This window comes from Scyliorhinus torazame, chromosome 15 (genome assembly GCF_047496885.1).
Source record: "Scyliorhinus torazame isolate Kashiwa2021f chromosome 15, sScyTor2.1, whole genome shotgun sequence".
Classification (NCBI taxonomy): Eukaryota; Metazoa; Chordata; class Chondrichthyes; order Carcharhiniformes; family Scyliorhinidae; genus Scyliorhinus; species Scyliorhinus torazame.
This window is the reverse complement of record NC_092721.1, coordinates 209,838,120-209,858,648: the sequence shown is the minus strand read 5'-3', so window position 1 is coordinate 209,858,648 and position 20,529 is coordinate 209,838,120. Positions and strand designations below refer to the sequence as shown.

General features: G+C 51.2%; 1 protein-coding gene across 3 annotated transcripts in view; it reads left to right on the top strand.

Annotated features, from left to right (window-relative positions):
- LOC140392170 (uncharacterized protein C11orf42-like) overlaps window positions 1-20,529 on the top strand; it is a 413,275-nt gene that overhangs the window by 319,120 nt on the left and 73,626 nt on the right. The gene's annotated exons all lie outside the window — the stretch shown is intronic.

The following is a 20,529-nucleotide window of genomic DNA, read 5'->3' as shown; positions in this document are numbered from 1 at the left end:
GGATATGGTGGCCGGTGTTGGCGCAGGATGTGGTGGTCGGTACTGATGCAGGATGTGGTGGTCGGTGCTGATGCAGGACGTGGTGGTCGGTGTTAGCACAGGGCTAAATCGCTGGCTTTGAAAGCAGACCAAGGCAGGCCAGCACGGTTCGATTCCCGTAACAGCCTCCCCAAACTGGCGGCGGAATGTCGCGACGAGGTGATTTTCACAGTAACTTCATTGAAGCCTACTTGTGACAATAAGCGATTTCCATTTCATTTTTTCAGGATGTGGTGGTCGTTGCTGGTGCAGGATGTGGTGGTCGGTGCAGGATGTGGTGGTCGTTGCTGGTGCAGGATGTGGCAGTCGGTGCAGGATGTGGTGGTCGGTGCTGGTGCAGGATGTGGTGGTCGGTGCTGGTGCAGGATGTGGTGGTCGGTGTTGGTGCAGGATGTGGTGGTCGTGTTGGTGCAGGATGTGGTGGTCGTTGCTGGTGCAGGATGTGGTGGTCGGTGCTGGTGCAGGATGTGGTGGCCGGTGCCGGTGCAGGATGTGGTGGTCGGTGCTGGTGCAGGATGTGGTGGTCGGTGCTGGTGCAGGATGTGGTGGCCGGTGCTGGTGCAGGATGTGGTGGTCGTTGCTGGTGCAGGATGTGGTGGTCGGTGCTGGTGCAGGATGTGGTGGCCGGTGCTGGTGAAGGATGTGGTGGCCGGTGCTGGTGAAGGATGTGGTGGCCGGTGTTGGTGCAGAATGTGGTGGCCGGTGCTGGTGAAGGATGTGGTGGCCGGTGTTGGTGCAGGATGTGGTGGCCGGTGCTGGTGAAGGATGTGGTGGCCGGTGTTGGTGCAGGATGTGGTGGCCGGTGCTGGTGAAGGATGTGGTGGCCGGTGTTGTTGCAGGGTGTGGTGGCCGGTGCTGGTGCAGGATGTGGTGGCCGGTGTTGGTGCAGGATGTGGTGGCCGGTGTTGTTGCAGGGTGTGGTGGCCGGTGTTGGTGCAGGATGTGGTGGCCGGTGTTGGTGCAGGATGTGGTGGCCGGTGTTGGTGCAGGATGTGGTGGCCGGTGCTGGTGCAGGATGTGGTGGCCGGTGCTGGTGAAGGATGTGGTGGCCGGTGTTGGTGCAGGATGTGGTGGCCGGTGCTGGTGAAGGATGTGGTGGCCGGTGTTGGTGCGGGATGTGGTGGCCGGTGTTGGTGCAGGATGTGGTGGCCGGTGTTGGTGCAGGATGTGGTGGTCGGTGCTGGTGCAGGATGTGGTGGTCGGTGCTGGTGCAGGATGTGGTGGTCGGTGTTGGTGCAGGATGTGGTGGTCGGTGTTGGTGCAGGATGTGGTGGCTGGTGTTGGTGCAGGATGTGGTGGCCGGTGCAGGTGCAGGATATGGTGGCCGGTGTTGGTGCAGGATGTGGTGGTCGGTACTGGTGCAGGATGTGGTGGTCGGTGCTGATGCAGGACGTGGTGGTCGGTGTTAGCACAGGGCTAAATCGCTGGCTTTGAAAGCAGACCAAGGCAGGCCAGCACGGTTCGATTCCCGTAACAGCCTCCCCAAACTGGCGGCGGAATGTGGCGACGAGGTGATTTTCACAGTAACTTCATTGAAGCCTACTTATGACAATAAGCGATTTCCATTTCATTTTTTCAGGATGTGGTGGTCGTTGCTGGTGCAGGATGTGGTGGTCGGTGCAGGATGTGGTGGTCGTTGCTGGTGCAGGATGTGGCAGTCGGTGCAGGATGTGGTGGTCGGTGCTGGTGCAGGATGTGGTGGTCGGTGCTGGTGCAGGATGTGGTGGTCGGTGTTGGTGCAGGATGTGGTGGTCGTGTTGGTGCAGGATGTGGTGGTCGTTGCTGGTGCAGGATGTGGTGGTCGGTGCTGGTGCAGGATGTGGTGGCCGGTGCTGGTGCCGGATGTGGTGGTCGGTGATGGTGCATGATGTGGTGGTCGTTGCTGGTGCAGGATGTGGTGGTCGTTGCTGGTGCAGGATGTGGTGGTCGGTGCTGGTGCAGGATGTGGTGGCCGGTGCTGGTGAAGGATGTGGTGGTCGGTGCTGGTGCAGGATGTGGTGGTCGGTGTTGGTGCAGGATGTGGTGGCCGGTGTTGGTGCAGGATGTGGTAGCCGGTGCAGGTGCAGGATATGGTGGCCGGTGTTGGCGCAGGATGTGGTGGTCGGTACTGATGCAGGATGTGGTGGTCGGTGCTGATGCAGGACGTGGTGGTCGGTGTTAGCACAGGGCTAAATCGCTGGCTTTGAAAGCAGACCAAGGCAGGCCAGCACGGTTCGATTCCCGTAACAGCCTCCCCAAACTGGTGGCGGAATGTGGCGACGAGGTGATTTTCACAGTAACTTCATTGAAGCCTACTTGTGACAATAAGCGATTTCCATTTCATTTTTTCAGGATGTGGTGGTCGTTGCTGGTGCAGGATGTGGTGGTCGGTGCAGGATGTGGTGGTCGTTGCTGGTGCAGGATGTGGCAGTCGGTGCAGGATGTGGTGGTCGGTGCTGGTGCAGGATGTGGTGGTCGGTGCTGGTGCAGGATGTGGTGGTCGGTGTTGGTGCAGGATGTGGTGGTCGTGTTGGTGCAGGATGTGGTGGTCGTTGCTGGTGCAGGATGTGGTGGTCGGTGCTGGTGCAGGATGTGGTGGCCGGTGCCGGTGCAGGATGTGGTGGTCGGTGCTGGTGCAGGATGTGGTGGTCGGTGCTGGTGCAGGATGTGGTGGCCGGTGCTGGTGCAGGATGTGGTGGTCGTTGCTGGTGCAGGATGTGGTGGTCGGTGCTGGTGCAGGATGTGGTGGCCGGTGCTGGTGAAGGATGTGGTGGCCGGTGCTGGTGAAGGATGTGGTGGCCGGTGTTGGTGCAGAATGTGGTGGCCGGTGCTGGTGAAGGATGTGGTGGCCGGTGTTGGTGCAGGATGTGGTGGCCGGTGCTGGTGAAGGATGTGGTGGCCGGTGTTGGTGCAGGATGTGGTGGCCGGTGCTGGTGAAGGATGTGGTGGCCGGTGTTGTTGCAGGGTGTGGTGGCCGGTGCTGGTGCAGGATGTGGTGGCCGGTGTTGGTGCAGGATGTGGTGGCCGGTGTTGTTGCAGGGTGTGGTGGCCGGTGTTGGTGCAGGATGTGGTGGCCGGTGTTGGTGCAGGATGTGGTGGCCGGTGTTGGTGCAGGATGTGGTGGCCGGTGCTGGTGCAGGATGTGGTGGCCGGTGCTGGTGAAGGATGTGGTGGCCGGTGTTGGTGCAGGATGTGGTGGCCGGTGCTGGTGAAGGATGTGGTGGCCGGTGTTGGTGCGGGATGTGGTGGCCGGTGTTGGTGCAGGATGTGGTGGCCGGTGTTGGTGCGGGATGTGGTGGCCGGTGTTGGTGCAGGATGTGGTGGCCGGTGTTGGTGCAGGATGTGGTGGCCGGTGCTGGTGAAGGATGTGGTGGCCGGTGTTGGTGCAGGATGTGGTGGCCGGTGCTGGTGAAGGATGTGGTGGCCGGTGCTGGTGAAGGATGTGGTGGTCGGTGCAGGATGTGGTGGCCGGTGCTGGTGAAGGATGTGGCAGTCGGTGCAGGATGTGGTGGTCGGTGCTGGTGCAGGATGTGGTGGTCGGTGCTGGTGAAGGATGTGGTGGCCGGTGTTGGTGCAGGATGTGGTGGTCGGTGTTGGTGCAGGATGTGGTGGCCGGTGTTGGTGCAGGATGTGGTGGCCGGTGCTGGTGAAGGATGTGGTGGCCGGTGTTGGTGCAGCATGTGGTGGCCGGTGCTGGTGAAGGATGTGGTGGCCGGTGCTGGTGCAGGATGTGGTGGTCGGTGTTGGAGCAGAATCCACGGCCTCACTACTCTTTGCGTAAAGAACCTACCTCTGACCTCTGGTCACCGCATTATAGGAAGGACGTGGAGGCTTTGGAGCGGGTGCAGAGGAGATTTACCAGGATGTTGCCTGGTATGGAGGGAAAATCTTATGAGGAAAGGCTGATGGACTTGAGGTTGTTTTCGTTGGAGAGAAGAAGGTTAAGAGGAGACTTAATAGAGGTATACAAAATGATCAGGGGGTTGGATAGGGTGGACAGTGAGAGCCTTCTCCCGCGGATGGAAATGTCTGGCACGAGGGGACATAGCTTTAAACTGAGGGGTAATAGATATAGGACAGAGGTCAGAGGTAGGTTCTTTACGCAAAGAGTAGTGAGGCCGTGGAATGCCCTACCTGCTACAGTAGTGAACTCGCCAACATTGAGGGCATTTAAAAGTTTATTGGATAAACATATGGATGATAATGGTATAGTGTAGGTTAGATGGCTTTTGTTTCGGTGCAACATCGTGGGCCGAAGGGCCTGTACTGCGCTGTATTGTTCTATGTTCTATGTAGAATGTGGTGGCCGGTGTTGGTGCAGGATATGGTGGTCGGTGTTGGTGCAGGATGTGGTGGTCGGTGTTGGTGCAGGATGTGGTGGCCGGTGTTGGTGCAGGATGTGGTGGCCGGTGTTGGTGCAGGATGTGGTGCTTGTTGCTGGTGCAGGATGTGGTGGTCGGTTCAGGTGGTTGGTGCAGGTTGGGGCGGTGTAGCACAATCAATCACTCACGAGACGAGATGAGAAGGAGTCGAACGATGGATTTATTACGCAGACTTGTTCCCCAGCAGTACAGAATGTGGCTGCTGGGAGACCCGGGCTCTTATACTCCGCCTTACTGGGTGGAGCCAGCAGGCGGCTGATCCAATCGGGATCCAATGTCTATCCACCAATAGCCTCTCGGCATCACAGGGTACCTTAATACCCCTAATACATACCACCACATTCACCCCTTGTTAAAAAGGAACCCGGTGGGGTAGTGGGCCGTATAGTGGTAGGGGTTTCCAGAGTCGGTACCTAGGATGCCGCAAACACGGCAGCTATGCTCCGATATTAACTATTAACAATGCCGCTTTTACTGTGCAACCCAAAAAAAATTATTTACAGAGGCATTCCTTGCTTTACTATACTGATTCGATGAGTCGAATGGATGCCTGGTCGTCCTCGCCGATCGTCTTAGCCTCGGTGATGATGCAGGCGCAGGTTCGGGCCCCGTCGTCTCTGGGAGCGTTGCGATGCCTTGTCCCGCTCCAATACCCCTATTCGGGGCCGGGGGAAGGACCGATCCACCCTGGAAGGGGGCAGCTGTGGAGTGCACCGGTGGGAGGGAGGGGGTGATTGGTGTTGGGGGGCGGTTGTGGCTCCAGAGAGGGTCACTGGTGTTGGGGGGGTGTGGGGGGCTCCGGCGGGTGCCAGGTCCCGCAGGGAGACCGTGTCCTGTCGACCGTCGGGGTACGCCACATAGGCGTATTGAGGGTTCGCGTGGAGGAGATGAACCCTCTCGACCAACAGGTCCGATTTGTGCGACTGCACATGCTTTCGGAGCAGGATGGGTCCCGGGGCTGCCAGCCAGGTCGGAAGTGACGTTCCGGAGGAGGACTTCATAGGGAAGACAAGGAGGTGTTCGTGAGGTGCTTGACTCGTTGTACAAAGCAGCGACCGGATGGAGTGGAGGGCGTCCGGGAGGACTTCCTGGCAGCGGAAAACTGGGACACTTCTGGACCGCAGGGCCAGTAGGACGGTCTTCCAGACTGTTCCATTCTCCCTCTCTACCTGACCGTTCCCCAGGGGATTGTAACTGGTCGTCCTGCTCGAGGCAATGCCCTTGCTGAGCAGGAATTGACGCAGTTCGTCGCTCATGAAGGAGGACCACTATCGCTATGTATGTAGGCGGGGAAACCGAACAGTGTAAAGATGGTGCCGAGGGCTCTAATGACCGTGGCCGCGGTCATGTCGGGGCAGTGGATGGCGAATGGGAACCGGGAGTATTCGTCAATCACGTTCAGGAAGTACGTGTTGCGATCGGTGGAGGGGAGGGGGCCTTTGAAGTCCAGACTGAGGCGCTCAAAGGGACGGGAACCCTTTATCAGGTGCGCTTTATCTGGCCGGTAGAAATGCGGTTTGCACTCCGCGCAGATTTGGCAGTTCCTGGTGGTGGTCCTGACCTCCTCGATGGAGTAGGGCAGCTTGCGGGTCTTTACGAAGTGATAGAACCGGGTGACCCCCGGGTGGCAGAGGTCCTCGTGGAGTGTTCGGAGACGGTGCACTTGTGCGGTGGCACACGTGCCGCGGGATAGGGCAACAAAGAACAAACAAAGAACAAAGAAATGTACAGCACAGGAACAGGCCCTTCGGCCCTCCAAGCCCGTGCCGACCATGCTGCCCGACTAAACTACAATCTTCTACACTTCCGGGGTCCGAATCTCTCTATTCCCATCCTATTCATGTATTTGTCAAGATGTCCCTTAAATGTCACCATGGTCCCTGCTTCCACCACCTCCTCCGGTAGCGAGTTCCAGGCACCCACTACCTTCTGCGTACAAAACTTGCCTCGTACATCTCCTCTAAACCTTGCCCCTCTCACCTTAAACCTATGCCCCCTAGTAATTGGCCCCTCTACCCCGGGGAAAAGCCTCTGACTATCCACTCTGTCTATGCCCCTCATAATTTTGTAGACCTCTATCAGGTCGCCCCTCAACCTCCTTCGTTCCATCGGAAGACTCATTCAGCTTTCCGGGATGATACAAGATCTCGTAGTTATAGGTGGAGAGCTCGATCCTCCACTGCAAGTTCTTGTCATTCTTGATCTTGCCCCGCTGTGCATTATCGAACATGAAGGCAACCGACCGTTGGTCAGTGAGGAGAGTGAATCTCCTGCCAGCTAGGTAATGCCTCCATTGCTGCACAGCTTTACTATGGCCTGGGCCTCCTTTTCCACTGAGGAATGGTGGATTTCTGAAGCGTGGAGGGTGCGTGAAAAAAAGGCCACGGGTCTGCCCGCTTGGTTTAGGGTGGCCGCCAGAGCTACGTCAGACGCGTCGCTCTCGACTTGGAAGGGGACTCGTCGATCGCGTGCATCGTGGCCTTTGCGATATCCGCTTTGATGCGGCTGAAGGCCTGGCGGGCCTCTGTCGACAGGGGAAAAAACGTGGACTGGATTAGCGGATGAGCCTTGTCCGCGTAATTGGGGACCCACTGGGCGTAATAAGAGAAGAAGCCCAGGCAGCGTTTCAGGGCCTTGGAGCAGTGGGGGAGGGGGAACTCCATGAGGGGGCGCATACGTTCGGGGTCGTGGCCTATCACTCCATTTCGCACTACGTAGCCGAGGATGGCTAGATGGTTGGTGCGAAACACGCATTTCTCCCTGTTGTATGTGAGATTTAGGGCGTTTGCGGTCTGGAGGAATTTGCGGAGGTTGGCGTCGTGGTCCTGCTGGTCGCGGCCGCAGATGGTGACGTTGTCGAGATACGGGAGCGTGGCCCGCAAACCGTACCAATCAACCATTCAGTCCATCTCCCATTGGAAGACTGAGACCCCGTTAGTGACGTCGAATGGAACCCTTAAAAAATTATAGAGCCGCCCATCTGCTTCGAAAGCAGTGTATTTTCAGTCGCTCGGGTGGATGGGGAGCTGGTGGCAGGCGGACTTAAGGTCCACCATGGAGGCAGTGACGGCCCACGGTGTACAGATATTGCTGTCATTCAATGAGCTGATGGATACCATGTGCCACAAAAGACTGCGGGTGGGATTCTCCGTCTCTGAGACTAAGTGTTGATGACAACTCAGAATCCGTGTACTTTCACCACAGAAAAACCTGCGCCTCAACTGGACCGATTCAGCTACCATTGAGGTGCTAGCACCGGTGCAGCGTATTACACAATCAACTCCAATGAAAAACGGGTCCATGATTGACACTGGGGAGGCTGACAAGCTGCAGCTGCATATACACATTACAGTCCCCACACACACTCATCCCAGCCAACACGATGGCGCTGGTTGCGCTGGAGCGTGCCCATACAGTTGATGGGATGGCTAGGGCCAGAGGGCACCCAGGAGGGTGGCCTGGGGGGTACCTATACGACCCGTGGCTCTAAGTTCAAAGAACAAAGAACAAAGAAAAGTACAGCACAGGAACAGGCCCTTCGGCCCTCCAAGCCCGTGCCGACCGTCTAAACTAAAACCGTCTGCACTTCCTGGGTCCAGATCCCTCTATTCCCACCCTATTCATGCATTTGTCAAGATGCCCCTTAAACGTCACTATCGTCCCTGCTTCCACCACCTTCTCCGGCAGCGGGTTCCTGGCACCCACTACCCTCTGTGTAAAAAAACTTGCTTCGTACATCTACTCTATACCTTGCCCCTCTCACCTTAAACCTATGCCCCCTAGTAATTGACCCCTCTACCCTGGGGAAAAGTCTCTGACTATCCACTCTGTCTATGCCCCTCATAATTTTGTAGACCTCTATCAGGTCACCCCTCAACCTCGTTCAGTGAGAACAAACCAAGTTTATTCAACCGCTCCTTCATAGATAATGTCCTCCATAACCAGGCAACATCCTGGTAAATGTCTTCTGCACCCTCTCTAAAGCTTCCACATCCTTCTGGTAGTGTGGCGACCAGAATTGAACACTATACTCCAAGTGTGGCCTAACTAAGGTTCCATACAACTGCAACATGACTTGCCAATTTTTATACTCAATGCCCCAGCCAATGAAGGCAAGCATGCCTTATGCCTTCTTGACTACCTTCTCCACCTGTGTTGCCCTTTTCAGTGATCTGTGGACCTGTACACCAAGATCTCTCTGACTGTGAATACTCTTGAGGGTTCTACCATTCACTGTTTATTCCCTACCTGCATTAGACCTTCCAAAATGCATTACCTCACATTTGTCCGGATTAAACTCCATCTGCCATCTCTCCGCCCAAGTCTCCAAACGATCGAAATCCTGCTGTATCCTCTGGCGGTCCTCATCGCTATCCGCAATTCCACCAACCTTTGTGTCGTCTGCAAACTTACTAATCAGACCAGTTACATTTTCCTCCAAATCATTTATAAAGACTATGAACAGCAAAGGTCCCAGCACTGATTCCTGCGGAACACCACTAGTCACAGCCCTCCAATTAGAAAAGCATCCTTCCATTGCTACTCTCTGCCTTCTATGACCTAGCCAGTTCTGTATCCACCCAGCTCACCCCTGATCCCGTGTGACTTCACCTTTTGTAGCAGTCTGCCATGAGGGACCTTGTCAAAGGCCTTACTGAAGTCCATATAGACAACATCCACTGCCCTACCTGCATCAATCATCTTTGTGACCTCCTCAAAAAAACTCTATCAAGTTAATGAGACACGATCTCCCCTTCACAAAACCGTGCTGCCTCTCGCTAATATGTCCATTTGCTTCCAAATGGGAATAGATCCTGTCTCGAAGAATTCTCTCCAGTAATTTCCCTACCACTGACGTAAGTCTCACCGGCCTGTAGTTCCCTGGATTATCCTTGCTACCCTTCTTAAACAAACGAACAACATTGGCTATTCTCCAGTCCTCCGGGACATCACCTGAAGACAGTGAAGATCCAAAGATTTTTGTCAAGGCCTCAGCAATTTCCTCTCTAGCCTCCTTCAGTATTCTGGGGTAGATACCATCAGGCCCTGGGGACTTATCTACCTTAATATTTTTCAAGACGCCCAACACCTTGTCTTTTTGGATCTCAATGTGACCCAGGCTATCTACGCACCCTTCTCCAAACTCAGCATTCACCAATTCCTTCTCTTTGGTGAATACTGATGCAAAGTATTAATTTAGTACCTCACCCATTTCCTCTGGCTCCACACATAGATTCCCTCGCCTGTCCTTCAGTGGGCCAACCCTTTCCCTGGCTACCCTCTTGCTTTTTATGTACGTGTAAAAAGCCTTGGGATTTTCCTTAACCATTTTTGCCAATGACTTTTCGTGACCCCTTTTAGCCCTCCTGACTCCTTGCTTAAGTTCCTTCCTACTTTCCTTATACTCCATACAGGCTTCGTCTGTTCCCAGCCTTCTAGCCCTGACAAATGCCTCCTTTTTCTTTTTGACGAAGCCTACAATATCTCTCGTTATCCAGGGTTCCTGAAATTTGCCGTATTTATCCTTCTTCCGCACAGGCACATGCCGGTCCTGAATTCCTTTCAACTGACATTTGAAAGCCTCCCACATGTCAGATGTTGATTTACCCTCAAACATCCACCCCCAATCTAGGTTCTTCAGTTCCTGCCTAATATTGTTATAATTAGCCTTCCCCCAATTTAGCACATTCACCCTCGGACCACTCTTATCCTTGTCCACCAGCACTTAAAAAAGTTACTGAATTGTGGTCACTGTTCCCGAAATGCTCCCCTACTGAAACTTCTACCACCTGGCCGGGCTCATTCCCCAATACCAGGTCCAGTATAGCCCCTTCCCTAATTGGACTATCTACATATTGTTTTAAGAAGCCCTCCTGGATGCTCCTTACAAACTCTGCCCCATCCAAGCCCCTAGCACTAATTGAGTCCCAGTAATTATTGGGGAAGTTAAAGTCTCCCATTACAACAACCCTGTTGCTTTTACTCCTTTCCAAAATATGTCTACCTATCTGCTCCTCTATCTCCCGCTGGCTGTTGGGAGGCCTGTGGTAAACCCCTAACATTGTGACTGCACCCTTCTTATTCCTGATCTCTACCCATATAGCCTCACTGCCCTCTGAGGTGTCCTCCCGCAGTACAGCTGTGATATTCTCCCTAACCAGTAGCTCAACTCCTCCACCCCTTTTACATCCCCCTCTATCCCGCCTGAAACATCTAAATCCTGGAATGTTAACTGCCAATCCTGTCCTTCCCTCAACCAGGCCTCTGTAATGGCAACAACATCAGAGTTCCAAGTACTAATCCAAGCTCTAAGTTCGTCTGCCTTACCTGTTATACTTCTTTCGTTAAAACATATGCACTTCAGGCCACCAGTCCCACTATTTTCAGCAACATCTCCCTGTCTGCTCTTCCTCAGAGCCAAACTGACCCTATTCCCTTGTTCTTCCTCAATGTTTTCACCTTCTGACCTATTGCTCCCGTGCCCATCCCCCTGCCATACTAGTTGAAACCCTCCCGTGTGAGCAAACCTCGCGGCCAGGATATTTGTGCCTCTCCAGTTTAGATGCAGCACATCCTTTCTTATACAGGTCACACCTGCCCTGGAAGCGCTCCCAGTGGTCCAGTTAACGGACACCCTCCCTTCTACACCAGCTGTTCAGCCACGTGTTTAGCTGCTCTATCTTCCTATTTCTGGCCTCACTGGCACATGGCACAGGGAGTAATCCCGAGATTACAACCCTAGAGGTCCTGTCTTTTAACTTTCTGCCTAGCTCCCTGAACTCCTGCTGCAAGACCTCATGCCCCTTCCTGCCTATGTCATTAGTACCGATATGTACAACAACCTCTGCCTGTTTGCCCTTCCCCTTCAGGATGCTCTCTACCCGTTCGGAAACATGCTGGACTCTGGCACCAGGGAGGCAACATACCATCCTGGAGTCTCTTTCACGTCCACAGAAGCGCCTATCTGTGCCCCTGACTACAGTGTCCCCTATGACTATTGCTCTTCTGCGCTTTGACCCTCCCTGCTGAACATCAGAGCCAGCCGTGGTGCCACTGCTCTGGCTGCTGCTGTTCTCCCCGATAGGCTATTCCCCCCAACAGTATCCAAAGGGGTATACCTGTTCGAGAGGGGGACAACCACAGGGGATTCCTGCACTGACTGCCTGCCCCTTCTGGTGGTCACCCATCTCTCTGCCTGCACCTTGGGTGTGACCACATCTCTATAACTCCGATCCATGATGCTTTCCACCACCTGCATGCTCCTAAGTGCATTCAATTGCTGCTCCAACCGAACCACTGTTGCCGATTCTTTTCCTAACTTGACTTTCTGGGCTCTGTTCCAATTATTGCAATCAGTGAATTTACCTTCTTTCTATGTTATCTATGTCTGAATGCTTAGAGTCGCCAGGTATCGAATAATACCACCACAAGGTTCAACCGGCTATCGATCAAAGAGCCAAACACCAGTTAGTTAGTTCATGGTCAAGGGTACTTTATTTACACACAATTAGTCATGCAACATGAACACTACTAGTTAACTACACCTATCAACTAAGACAACCTGTACTTAACTTCGGGCACCCGGCTTAGGTCAGAAAACAGTGGCCGCTGTTCAATTCTGGATCTATCGGGTTCGAAGGAGTAACTGCTGCTCAGCTGGGCTGATCCGTCTGGTAGCGAGCGTTGAACTTGTACTTGCTTCTGGTGGTGCTGCACTTGGAGATGACCGTGACCGAGGTACCAGGGCCAAGATGGGGGCCAAGAGAGAGCGAACATATGGCAAACTCTTCTTCTTATACTCAGGGGTTTTTCGCGCTCTTTTAGGCGGTCCTTCGATTTGGGCCTTACTAATTGGGTGATTCCTGATCACTCCTTTTGATTCCTTAACCAATAGGTGGGCGGGGATCTGGATGGCTGGGTGTGTCCCAAACGGTCATTGACCCCGTTGTTTGCGTTTCCCTTGAACAGGGATTGGCGCCGAAATGTCTGGGACTATCCCGGTTGCTTTACCAGTCCTTTGTTTTGGTGAAGATGGGCCATCAAATGCTAATCGGCCCCATTAAAATGCTAATTGGTCGGAGTTTTCGATACCGTCTGGACTTCTTTCTAAGCCTGCCTGAGTCTTGACTTGTCCATTTTACCCGCCAGGCTTTGCGAGTTTCTCTGTACCTTTTTGGAAGTGGCCATCCCAGATGGCTACACCACGCGGTCTGTGAGAAGCTGCCATTGGTTACACTTGCTGCAGATGTAGTCGACCGGAACGCTGGACGCATCACAGATCTGCCACATCTCACAGTTGGAGCACTACACCCCACTGAGTGACATTTAAGCACTAATTGATTAATTTAAAATAAACACTTGAAGTATTGTTAGATTGAGTTACAATTAACTATATGCTAGATGATTTTTACTGTCAAATTAAATGCTAAATACCGATTTCTGTCCTCAGGTTTAGTTACTCCACTATCTAGTTAATCAATTAGATTTTTGTTGCAATATTTTTTTTTTCAAATTTAACAGATTCCCAACCAGCCAATCAGGTCACAGCTTTACTGTGATGTCACTTAGTCCCCCCCCCCCCCCCCCACCACACACAATTTGAAAAGGTAATAAAAATAAAAATCACTTACCTTCCCAGGATGCTCTCTGGTTCTCTCACTGCAAATTAACAGTTACAAGCCAGAAGAAAAAGAACAAAACGGTAGGGGAAAAGTGGGCTGTTAGCGGTGCGCGCAGTTGCATGGCTGCCTTGCCGGCTGCGGTAATGGTGTACCCTGCTCGTCCACCCCGACTGCACAGCCCACCTTCTGGCCACCCCCGCTACTCGCCCCGGCCCTGGTAGAAGCTCCCTGCTCAGCTGCACAACTGTCAGCAAACTACGACAATGTTGTACACCTTCCATACACTCTTTCTCTCCCTCAGAAGCAGCCATGCCAGTTTCTCAATTTTTAACAGCACAGTAAACCGCACCATCGAGAACTCGGCCCATCGGAGGAGGAGAATTGCAGAATCCCCAGAGAATACCAGGTCGGGCCCGCTAATGATATTCAAACGGTGTCTACTGTATGTGGGTTCCAAAACGCATTGACGCCGCTATCGAGGTGCTGGAGCATTGCGATTCTGCCAGATTTCAGTGTCGGAACCAATTCTCTGCCAAATCGCCTTTCCCGATTTTGGCATCGGCTAATGGAGAATCCCGCCCTGCGTCTCAGCAGAGACAGTGCAGAACCTGCGCCTTGTTCTTGCGGAATCGGCACTCTGTGGAGCAGGACAGCTGGTGGCAGTGAAGGTCACCTGCAGCCCTCAACCTTCATGCCAGAGGGACATTCCAGGATTCGAGCAGGGACCTGAGTGGCATTTCACAATCTACAGCTCGTAGGTGCTTCCGGGAAATGACAGATCCTCTGTGGCCCAGGTATCCAACTATATTACCTTCAAGCTGGACCAGGCCCACCAAGATTCCCAGGATGCAGGATTTGCTGCCATCACCGGGATGCACCAGGTCCAGGGGGTGATCAATGGCATGCAGGCCGCCCTCGCCTCACCAGGGCATCAGAGAGTGCCCTATATTAACAGGAAGAGGTTCCACTCCGTAAATGTTCAGATCATGTACGGCCACTACCTTTATATCATGCACCTGTGTACTCGCTTCCCAGGGAGTGTGCATGACAGCTCCATCCTGGGGCACTGGGTGATCCCGCCACCCCAGGAGGACGGGTTGGCTTGTGTGGGGCAGGAGATACCCGCTGAGGTCATGGCTTATGATGCCGGTGCGGCGGACTGAGACTGATACAGAGGCATGCCATTATGAAGCCCACGTTGCCACCGTACTGTCATTGAGCGGCTCATCGGACTTCTGAAAATTCTCTGACGATGCCCTGCAGTATACCCCCCGCTCCCCTCCGAGGGTCTCCCACTTTGTGGTTGCCTGCTGTGATTTCCACAAACTGCCACAGCAGTGGGGCGACATGCTGGAGGAGGAGGGGCTGGAGGATGAGCCCAAGGAGGAGCCAGAGGATGGAGGACAGGCGTTGGCAAGGGTCCATTATGCCAGGAGAACCAGGGAGGCCCTCATTGTCTCCAGATTCTCATAGGACAAGGCTGCGTCCATCAGTTCAACTCTCCCTCCAACCCCACCCCGACAATTTCCCTCCTACCCCAAGCCCCCTCGCCCTATTTTCCACCTACCCCCAATATCTTCTCCGCCAATCCCCTCCCCCAAATCCCTTCTTTGCCGCCACTCCCCCCTCCTCCCCCAATCTCCACCCACTGGTTCCTCCTTGGGCTTGTCCTCCAGTGTCTCTCGTTCTCAATCCTTTTCTGAGCAGGAACAGTTACTCCCTGTCTACTCTGCCCAGCCCCTCATGATTTTGAACATCCCTATCAAATCTCCTCTTAGCCTTCTTCCCAACACGGTGAACAGTCCAATCTATCCTCATTTTTTAAAAAAATAATTTGGAATACCCAATTATTTTTTTCCAATTAAGGGGCAATTTAGTGTGGCCAATCCACCTAACCTGCACATCTTTGTGTTGTGGGAGAGAAACCCACACAGTCACAGGAAGAATGTGCAAACTCCACACAGACAGTGACCCGGGGCCGAGATCAAACCTGGGCCCTCAGTGTTAACCACTGCGTCACTGGCGGCTCCAATCTATCCTCACAACTGAAGTTTCCCATCCTTGGAAATATCCCTCTGCTCCTGCACTGTGATGAATGTAGAAAATTCTTAAGTATTATATTTTACATTTTGTTGTAGTAATTTTATTTAAAACCCTGGGTTCAAATACGTACAGGCAGTATGTCTGCTAAATCTGTGATTAAGGACTCCTAAAGGTGAGGTGATCATTGATTGTAACCATTTACTTGTCAACAGATAGATGCTAATGGAATATTGTTTATGTTTTTGAAACATGGGCAGCACGGTAGCACAAGTGGATAGCAGTGGCTTCACAGCGCCAGGGTCCTAGGTTCGATTCCCCACTGGGTCACTGTCTGTGCGGAGTCTGCACATTCTCCCCGTGTATGCGTGGGTTTCCTCCGGGTGTTCCGGTTTCCTCCCACAGTCCAAAGATGTGCAGGTTAGGTGGATTGGCCATGATAAATTGCCCTTAGTGACCAGAGAGGTTGGGAGGGGTTATTGGGTTACGGGCGTAGGGTGGAAGTGGGGGCTTAAGTGGGTCAGTGCAGACTCGATGGGCCGATTGGCCTCCTTCAGCACTGTATGTTCTATGAAAGTTCTCTGGGTTGTAGATAATTAATGAGGGATTGTGTTTAGTCCACGCTAAGCAGGTAATGGCACATCTTAGTGGGATACTGAATATCTAATTAGTGGGAGGAGACAGGCCTGTCTGTGGTTTGGGCAATTTAGCTATAGGGTGAGAGTCTGACAGGACAGGAGAGTATTCAGGTTGTTCCAGGAAAGAGTCACATTCCAAAGATCTGCACAGATGTGATGAATGTAGGAATTTCAGACATATTGTATTATATGTAAGGGTTAAAAACCGGGATTGGTGTGTGCATGACTGCTGCAGTAATATTTTTTTTTAAATCCTGGTTTGCAAGACAGCTAGGCTTTATGGAGCGAGAGGTGCAATTAAAGCATCGTAAACGTTTGGATGAATGGACTTTTATTTATATGAAGAGGATTCCCTGTGGGGGGAGTTATTTCGAGAAATTGTGTTCAGTTTAGTAAAATGATGTTGTTCATGGGAGGAGAAAAGGGCTGAAACAGTCAGATGTTGAGGTTCAGAGTTAGTCTGTGGATGGAAGGTAAGCTGAGAAGCAGTTTCTGAAGAAATCTGCATTATTCTGTCAGGGTGTCAGGTTTATTTTGTTATAGAAGTCTCAAAAGATCTCTCTTTCTCAAAGTGGAGTATTCAAGACATTTATGTACGGCAAGTATTCCTGAATGCTAACTGTATTTAAAAGTGGGTTGGGATCTCACGAGGTTTATTCTTTGAGTGGAAATAAAGACAGCAGTTAAGGGTTATTCTGTCACTGTATTGATTAGCATTGTTTTAGGGGTAATTGGAAGATATTTTTTCTGTGATGTTATAGATATTTAAATACTATGTTAGTAATCAAGTTTGTTTTAATATTCAATATTACCTACGACATAGGTAGGAAAAGGGATGGGGATGTCAGGCAGGTATTCAGGGAGGGTGGAAACTTAGATCTAGGACAAACAGAGTTATTATCTCTGGATTGTTACCCGTGCCACGTGATAGCGAGATGAGGAATAGGGAGAGAGAACAGTTGAACAGTGGCTACAGGGATGGTGCAGGAGGGAGGGATTCACATTCTTGGATAATTGGGGCTCATTCTGGGGTCGGTGGGACCTCTACAAACGGGATGGTCTACACCTGAACCAGAGGGATACCAATATCCTGGGGGGAAATTTGCTAATGCTCTTCGGGAGGGTTTAAACTAATTCAGCAAGGGGGATTGGAACCTGAATTGTAGCTCCAGTGTACAGGAGGTTGAGAGTAGTGAGGTCATGAGTAAGGTTTCAAGGTCGCAGGAGTGTACCGGCAGGCAGGAAGGTGGTTTGCAGTGTGTCTCCTTCAACGCCAGGAGCATCCGGAATAAGGTGGGTGAACTTGCAGCATGGGTTGGTACCTGGGACATCGATGTTGTGGCCATTTCGGAGACATGGATAGAGCAGGGACAGGAATGGTTGTTGCAGGTTCCGGGGTTTAGATATTTCAGTAAGCTCAGGGAAAGTGGTAAAAGAGGGGGAGGAGTGGCATTGTTAGTCAAGGACAGTATTACGGTGGCAGAAAGGACGTTTGATGAGGACTCGTCTACTGAGGTAGTATGGGCTGAGGTTTGAAACAGGAAAGGAGAGGTCACGCTGTTGGGAGTTTTCTATAGGCCTCCGAAAAGAGATGTAGAGGAAAGGATTGCAAAGATGATTCTGAATAGGAGTGAAAGTAACACGGTAGTTGTTATGGGGGACTTTAACTTTCCAAATATTGACTGGAAACACTATAGTTCGAGTACTTTAGATGGGTCAGTTTTTGTCCAATGTGAATTTGGACTGGGTAATGAACCAGGCCAGGTGTTAGATTTGGAGGTAGGTGAGCACTTTGGTGATAGTAACCACAATTCGGTTACGTTTACTTTAGCGATGGAAAGGGACAGGTATATACTGCAGGGCAAGAGTTATAGCTGGGGGAAAGGCAATTATGATGCGATTAGGGAAGACTTAGGATGCATAGGATGGGGAAGGAAATTGCAGGGGATGGGCACAATTGAAAAGTGGAGCTTGTTCAAGGAACAGCTACTGCATGTCCTTGATAAGTCTGTACCTGTCAGGCAGGGAGGAAGTGGTCAAGCGAGGGAACCGTGGTTTACTAAAGCAGTCGAAACACTTGTCAAAAGGAAGAAGGAGGCTTATGTAAAGATGAGAAGTGAAGGTTCCGTTAGGGAGCTTGAGAGTTACAAGTTAGCCAGGAAGGACCTATAAAAGAATGACTAGGGTAAGAGTAGGGCCAGTCAAGGACAGTAGTGGGAAGTTGTGCGTGGAGTCCGAGGAGATAGGAGAGGCGCTAAATGAATATTTTTCATCAGTATTCACACAGGAAAAAGACAATGTTGTCGAGGAGAATACTGAGATACAGGCTACTAGACTAGACGGGATTGAGGTTCATAAGGAGGAGGTGTTAGCAATTCTGGAAAGTGTGAAAATAGATAAGTCCCCTGGGCCGGATGGGATTTATCCTAGGATTCTCTGGGAAGCTAGGGAGGAGATTGCAGAGCCTTTGATCTATATGTCGTCATTGTCTACAGGAATAGTGCCAGAAGGCTGGAGGATAGCAAATGTTATCCCCTTGTCCAAGAAGGGGAGTAGAGACAACCCCGGTAACTATAGACCAGTGAGCCTTACTTCTGTTGTGTGCAAAGTCTTGGAAAGGATTATAAGAGATAGGATTTATAATCATCTAGAAAGGAATAATTTGATTGGGGATAGTCAACATGGTTTTGTGAAGGGTAGGTCGTGCCTCACAAACCTTATTGAGTTCTTTGAGAAGGTGACCAAACAGGTGGACGAGGGTAAAGCAGTTGATGTGGTGTTTCAGGATTTCAGTAAAGCGCTTGATAAGGTTCCCCACGGTACGCTATTGCAGGAAATACGGAATCTTACAACACCAGGTTAAAGTCCAACAGGTTTGTTTCAATGTCACTAGCTTTCGTAGCGCTGCTCCTTCCTCAGATGAAGACTAGACGGGATTGAGGTTCATAAGGAGGAGGTGTTAGCAATTCTGGAAAGTGTGAAAATAGATAAGTCCCCTGGGCTGGATGGGATTTATCCTAGGATTCTCTGGGAAGCTAGGGAGGAGATTGCAGAGCCTTTGGCTTTGATCTACATGACGTCATTGTCTACAGGAATAGTGCCAGAAACCGAAAGCTAGTGACATCGAAACAAACCTGTTGGACTTTAACCTGGTGTTGTAAGACTTCTTACTGTGCTCACACCAGTCCAACGCCGGCATCTCCACATCAGAAAATACAGAGGCATGAGATTGAGGGTGATTTAGCGGTTTGGATCAGAAATTGACTAGCTGTAAGAAGACAGAGGGTGGTGATTGATTGGAAATGTTCAACCTGGAGTTCAATTACTAATGGTGTACCACATGGATCTGTTTTGGGGCCACTGCTGTTTGTTAATTTTATAAATGACCTGGAGGAGGGCGTAGAAGGATAGGTGAGTAAATTTGCAGATGACACTAAAGTTGGTGGAGTTATGGACAGTGCGGAAGGATGTTGCAGGTTACAGAGGGACATAGATAAGCTGCAGAGCTGGGCTGAGAAGTGGCAAATAGAGTTTAATGCAGTAAAGTGTGAGGTGATTCATTTTGTAAGGAGTAACAGGAAGACAGAGTACTGGGCTAATGGTAAAATTCTTGGTAGTGTGGATGAGCAGAGGGATCTCGGTGTCCATGTACATAGATCCCTGAAAGTTGCCACCCAGCTTGATAGGGTTAACATAGAACATAGAACAATACAGCGCAGTACAGGCCCTTCGGCCCACGATGTTGCACCGAAACAAAAGCCATCCAACCTACACTATGCCATTATCATCCATATGTTTATCCAATAAACTTTTAAATGCCCTCAATGTTGGCGAGTTCACTACTGTAAAGAAGGTTGTTAAGAAGGCGTACGGTGTGTTAGCTTTTCTTGGTAGAGGGATTGAGTGTCAGAGCCATGAGATCATGTTGCAGCAATACAACACTCTGGCGTGGCCGCATTTGGAGTATTGCGTGCAGTTCTGGTCGCCGCATTATGGGAAGGATGTGGAAGCATTGGAAAGGGTGCAGAGGAGATTTACCAGGATGTTGCCTGGTATGGAGGGAAGATCTTATGAGGAAAGGCTGAGGGACTTGAGACTGTTATCGTTACCAGGATGTTGCCTGGTATGGAGGGAAGATCTTATGAGGAAAGGCTGAGGGACTTGAGACTGTTATCGTTAGAGAGACGGTTAAGAGGTGACTTAACAGAGGCATACAAGATGATCAGAGGATTAGATAGGGTGGACAGTGAGAGCCTTTTTCCTCAGATAGTGACAGCTGGCAAGAGGGGACATAGCTTTAAATTGAGGGGAGATAGATATAGGACAGATGTCAGAGGTAGGTTCTTTACTCAGAGAGTGGTCGGGGTGTGGAATGCCCTGCCTGCAACAGTAGTGGACTCGCCAACATTAAGGGCATTTAAGTGGTCATTGGATAAACATATGGATGATAATGGAATCGTGTAGATGGGCTTTAGATTGGTTTCACAGGTCGGCGCAACATCGAGGGCTGAAGGTCCTGTACTGCGTTGTAATGTTCTATATCCCTATTTTGCGTGAAATCACTCCTGTAGCGAGGTATCCTTTCCTCACCGTCTTACAAAACTAAAATAAAACATTGGGGTTTCTGTCCAGTATCCTAGCCATGTGTGGATCTGGTCCAGGGTCTTAATAGAGAACAGTTAAGAACCCTGATTGCTAACTTTATTTTTAAGTGAATTTTGAACCGTATTGGTTTGCTTTGTTGGAATATACATATCGTGTTAGATGTAGATATTGAGTTAAAGTTGTTCCTATTACCTAAGAATTGTTTATCTTTCAATTGTAAACTTT